At 40.0% G+C, this 5980-nt stretch overlaps 1 pseudogene; it reads right to left on the bottom strand.

Annotated features, from left to right (window-relative positions):
• Positions 1-1637: 1637 nt before the first annotated feature.
• LOC117750604 lies at positions 1638-5633 on the bottom strand (annotated as a pseudogene).
• Between the last annotated feature and the right edge of the window lie 347 nt (positions 5634-5980).

Genomic DNA, 5980 nt, shown 5'->3' with positions numbered 1-5980 from the left:
GCAGACCTGAATGTTAAGTCGTTATTGTTTACTTTAAGTGAATCCATTTTGCTTTGTGAATCACACACTGTGCTATCCTGTACATTATTTCCCCCTTATTATTGTCTTCCAGCAACCCCTCTCTTCCATCCATTCATCACTCACCTCTTCCTTAATGGGTGGGCTCGATTTCTTCCTCCACTCTCCCCCACTTCCCCTATCTGTGTGATTTACACGTCCGCGGTGGGTTCTTTCCCTGCTACCTTGATGAGAGCTCACCCACACATAGATGGATGAGCTGCTGATAGCTAAACCAGCCAGACTTCACTGTGAATTATAATCACCTTCAATCTGTGTCTCTGAATCCCTGCCCAGTTCTAATGCTTGTGTGTGTGTGTGTGTGTGTGTGTGTGTGTGTGTGTGTGTGTGTGTGTGTGTGTGTGTGTGTGTGTATGTGTGTGTCAGGAAGCTCTGCTCTGCCTCAACCAAGTCGTGTGATTATCTTTCATGACTGTAAGTGATGGAGCAGTGAATAGTTTGTTCCCTGAAAGGCTGTACATATATATATGTATGTGTGTGTGTGTGTGTGTGTGCGTGCGTGCATGCGTGTGTGTGCGTGTGTGGGCAGGATACCCTATAGAGAAAGAGAGGGAGAATGTTCGAGGGAATATATATCTAGAGTTCTCAATGGTGACAAAAGAAAAATGCTTTCAAGCTAAATTAACCCGAATATGAAGGCCTTACAGATTCTAATCCAGTGAGAACAATGTGAAAGGGAAGCCAACAACCTCCATTGTGGAAGATGGTGAGCAATCTGACTAATATAGAAAGACTTGTCCCTGAACCTTGAGTCAAAGATGTTTGTCATGGTAACAATGTCCTTTGCTCCTGCAAAAATGGATGAAAAGAACCTCCAACTTATTTTCCATATATTCAATACTCTACATCCCTATTAAAGTGTATGATCATCAAGTCATATGGCATATAACAGATGTAAAAGTATTATACAACCAGACTCCAAACCTTTCACTCACATCAAGTCTCAAGCCTGATTTGTTCAACACATGAATGAAGCGATTATGGATTAGAGCCTAATCATTGTGTTGTGTTGATGGCATTAATATTTGTGAGATAATGCAGATAAAGGCAGTCAAACTAAATATGCGTTTTTCTGTCTTTATCACCCCGGTGTTGGAATTGAAGAGTCGGATATGATGACAAAACAAGTATTCTCATATATGTGGAGGTAACGATGTACTATGAAAGGTCCTCCAGACACAGCTACAGAGAGAGTGAACATGTACAGCGTGTCTGGACGTGTGAAGCTGGTGGCACAGACGAGAAAGAGTGTGGTGTATAAAAATGGGAGGACATTGCCCCCTGCTGCTGTAAGGAGGGGCGACACCACCACCACGTCACCCTCAATAACTTTTATCAAAATGAAATAGAGCTGCAGCTGTTTGAGCATATGCATAAAGGACCTCATGCTTTGATTGTCAAGTTTATTAGCAATATATGTCATTAATGAGCACTAATAATAGAATTGGGTTAAATGCATCAGAAAGACCCACGGCTCCACAATAGATTACAGACCTGTTCCGTATATCCTCATCTAATAAGTAATGGAACAACCTTGTACCCTTGACAGTTTCGCCATCTTACACAAAGACCCCATGGGTGAGAAACACAGTCGTGATGCTGCTCCAAATCATCTTCGCTACCCCAGAAACAGCAGCGTTAAGGAGGGTGCCGCTGTTGAAGGTCTTGTCGTGAACATGTGTGATGATGGAGAGAGCTCCTATGTAGGCCTCCTCGCAGGCCGGCTGGATCTGATCTTCCGGCAGCAAGTGCTTGAACTCACCTGAGGGGTCATTAAATAGAAGCCAGGGCTTTAGGTCTGACTGGGGCTACAAGGAGTCCACATTACCCCAAGTCCAGCTCACCTTTGTCTCTCAGCTCAAAGGTGTAAGAGAACGGGATGCCGATGAGACGAGCCCAGTCGCAGCTTGAGCCTGAGTATGGATCTGAAGGTTGAAAGAGCATTTGTTCATTCGCGATGACTCCAAAAGGCGAATCACATACGAATCACAACCTGTGTGCTTTTGTTTACATTTCGTCTGCTAAGGATAAGAACATCAGAGTGACTCATCAAAGTGAGTGCAGATCAGATGACGTGTAGATAACAGCTGTATTGAGGAGAGGAAAGGATTTGTGGAGATGTTCCTACAGTGTAGCCCATTCCATGGGCCTTCTCCATCTTTGCTGCTGCTGCCTCACCGACTGAAACCTGCACAGTAAACAAAAAATATGTTTAAGATTTGTTTTTTGTAAACCAGGTAACACACACACACACACACACACAGACAGACACACACACACACACACACACACACACACACACACACACACACACACACACACAAACTCACCAGTTCATCATAGTTGGGTGCAGAGATCTCAGGGTGGGCGTATGGCAAGAGTAGAAGTTGTCCAGCAGAGTGGATGGTGAGGAAACACAGAGTCTTGTTCACCATCTTACCTATAAACATGTGATTGATATCAAGATGACATCACAACATTACATTATTTAAGGTAAGTTAATGCAAAAAAAAGCATAGTAATGATGTCAGTTACACAAGATTATGTTCAGACAACCACTTTTATATAAGCTTTAATATAAATTATCCATTCATATACATGAACACACATGTATAGCACATTTAAATCAATAAACAAATACTAATACCAATACATAATAATGTATTGTTTTAAATGTAATTCCAATGATTGACAGGTAGTTACCAACAAAGTCCATCACAGCTTTCGCCTCTGGCTCTGACCCTGCTGATTTCCCACAGTAGGTGTTTGCACAACTGTCAAATGACACTCCAACCACTGAGGACGGAAACAGCATCACGTTCATCCACACAACCTGCGATAATATATGTGGCTGTTTTTTTCACGAGGCACCGCCAGGTTTATTTTCAAAACATGTTTTCACATGTCAAGAACAATTAGAACATGTGAATTCATAGAGGGAGGCTCGTGAAAGCCAACACTTTTAAGTGTCAGAGGGCTTGAGCCGTGTCACGTGGACTGACGCTATAATATTAAGTTGTTCTGTGCGGCTTTCCAGTTTCACGGAAGAGAGTAGATTTCATGTCAGTAGCAATTGACATCCTGTTGGCGATGTTTCTATTTGGGTTTATGACGTATATGACCAATAAGTCAGAAATGTGTTAATCCTACATGTAGGAGCTTTGAGTAACTACTAGCTGGAAGCTCGCAACTCACTTCCCCAGTTGGCATTAAAGTTTCTGTTGAGGTCGATACCATAACAGCTACTGCCTGGAAGAGGGGTCGAACAAGACTTTCTCCACAGACGAGTCTGCATGGTAAGGACATGTGAACGTAGAGACACAGAGGTCACGAAGCTTGTTAATGAAATGTGAAGCCACTCAGTTACACATTATCTCTGACACAAAGCGGCCGTATGTCGTTCAGCCACAACACCGACATGTGATGAAGACTTATACAACCTGTGGAGCACTCACGCTGGTATTGGCCCAGGAGAACATGTATCCGTCCACATTGACCACAGGAGTAACATAGACGTCAAGGTTCTGTAGCATCTGCTCCAGCTTCTTATTGGTAGAATACAAGTGCACAATCTGAACAAAGGCTCACGTGTCAGAATGTATACTAGCCGGGGTAAACATGTGTACCAGTGAAAGCATGACTGTAATGAGGGTACAAACCTCTTTGACAAACCACTGGCAGAAGGCATGAGCGATCCACTCTCGAGCATGGATACCACAGTCCACCCATATAACCTTCTTCTCTCTGCCCGTTTTAGATGAATGGATGACTCAACAAGTGTGTCCGTAGACAGTAGAGGAGACCCGCTCTGGGTTCCCTCGCTCCATATCTTCCATCCACCTGGATATCTGTATTGCAATTCAATAGGCCAACGTCCATCTGTATTCCATAATGATTAAAGTGCAAATCTAATGTGTGAGAGAGATAATAAACAGCCAGATATATTAACAATGAGATATCCTGGTTATTTAGGGCTCCAAATAGACTCTGACCTCATCCATGGGGTGATATTTGGTGTAGTAATAAATCTGTGTTGTTTGCAAAGCCTCCACAAAACTGTGAATATAAAAGATAGATAGATTAGCATCATGAACACATGTTTATTTGCATTTAAAAACAAAGTATATGAAAGTAAGTCATTCTTGGGTTAGACCTAAGGGCAATAAAATAACAATGTCAGCTATAAAGATGTGAAAATATATTCTAATCATTTTAGGAAACGATAGGATAGGATACTGTATTCATCCCCAGGAGGAACTTTAGTGAAGAAGCAGCAAACATGTTTACATATATACAATACTATACTATAAAAGCAGGGCAGGACATATTACATTTACATTTAATAATTTAAATAATAGAGGAAATGAAAATGTTAAAAAAGAATTTAAAAAATGAAAGTGTATAAGTGTATAAGTGATTTATTTATTGCAGTTGGCAGGAATGTTCTCCTGTATCTGTCCTTGTGACAGCAGAGCTGAAGCAGGCTGTTGGGGAAAGTGCTCCGCTATCCCTGCAGTTTTTTACCATTAAAAAAAGATGAATATGTGCAATAGAAGTTTATCTGAATTTGGGTAGTATCGAAACATGAACTCTTTCTTCTTTTAAATTCCTTATATGGTATAAACCTACACATATTCTTTCTCTGTCGTTATTGGTGGGTCGTGGAGGAGGATGCATATGCTTGTATAAATCACAGTGTAACACAATGTATTGACAAAGAGATTTCCACAGCTCACTGAGATACGTGGCTGAAGAACCCTTTTCCAGCTTGCAAGCTTATTAAACGGAAAGACAACTTTGATTCCTTTGAAGACTCTGTTTCTTACAAATGAATATTTGAACCACAACTCTCCTCCTGATCAAACATAGAAATCTTCCACCACAGAGTTCACCTCCCTCAGTGCTTGCTCCTGCAGCACCAACTAACACTGCTGTGACTCTCTTCCAGTAGCAGTGGGATTTATTTTTATCAGCCAGGTGGATCTGAAGTTATCATGTTGAAAAGCATTCACATTTATTTTTTACAGGCTGACACAGAGGTAAATACTTGAGGGATCATGGCAGGGAAAATTACAAATCAGTTATGTATTAACATTTATGAAGAGTCACTAAAATGATGTAACAGCTGACACCACAAGGTAGTAAACAGACGTATCTCTTCTTTATATATATATATATATATATATAAATTAATATATATATATATAATAAATAAAATAAAAAAATATATATAAATAAATATATATATATATATAAATATATAATATATATATAAATATAAATATATAAATAAATAAATGAAATAAAAAAATATATTATATATATATATATATATATATATATATATATATATATATATATATATATATATATATATATATATAGAAATGTTGAACTTAACTGGAAACAGGCAGGCAGGGCATTATAGGACAACTCCAGATCCAAACTACATTTTGTGTACTGAGCTTGTGTTTTGCAACGATAGAGATAGAAAGCTATGCCTCTCACGCTGCATTCTGCACCATCAGGAGTTGCTGAATAAATGTGCCATTCATCTCTGAGCTGTCCTGTGTGTGTGTGTGTGTGTGTGTGTGTGTGTGTGTGTGTGTGTGTGTGTGTGTGTGTGTTTGTGTGTTGTTTTTGTTGTCCCTGTTTGGACTCACGTGCATAATGTAATTGACAGACGGGCTCTCATCCAGGCCAGGCAAGGCTCAGGGAAAAGGAGGACAGACAGATTTTTAGTCTTCGACACTTACAAATGAGGACATTTCAGATTGGACATATTTTGATTTCGAGAGGATTCTAGAGAAGAGGAAATCCTATGAGACAAAGTGCGATTGTTTTTGGGGATTTTCATCAGGGAGCATATATTTTAATTGTTGCAAACTTTTGGAGAGGGCCA

The sequence above is a fragment of the Cyclopterus lumpus genome, chromosome 21 (genome assembly GCF_009769545.1).
Source record: "Cyclopterus lumpus isolate fCycLum1 chromosome 21, fCycLum1.pri, whole genome shotgun sequence".
NCBI classification, from domain to species: Eukaryota; Metazoa; Chordata; class Actinopteri; order Perciformes; family Cyclopteridae; genus Cyclopterus; species Cyclopterus lumpus.
Note: the sequence above shows the minus strand (reverse complement) of the source record. Positions and strands in the feature narration are given on the sequence as shown.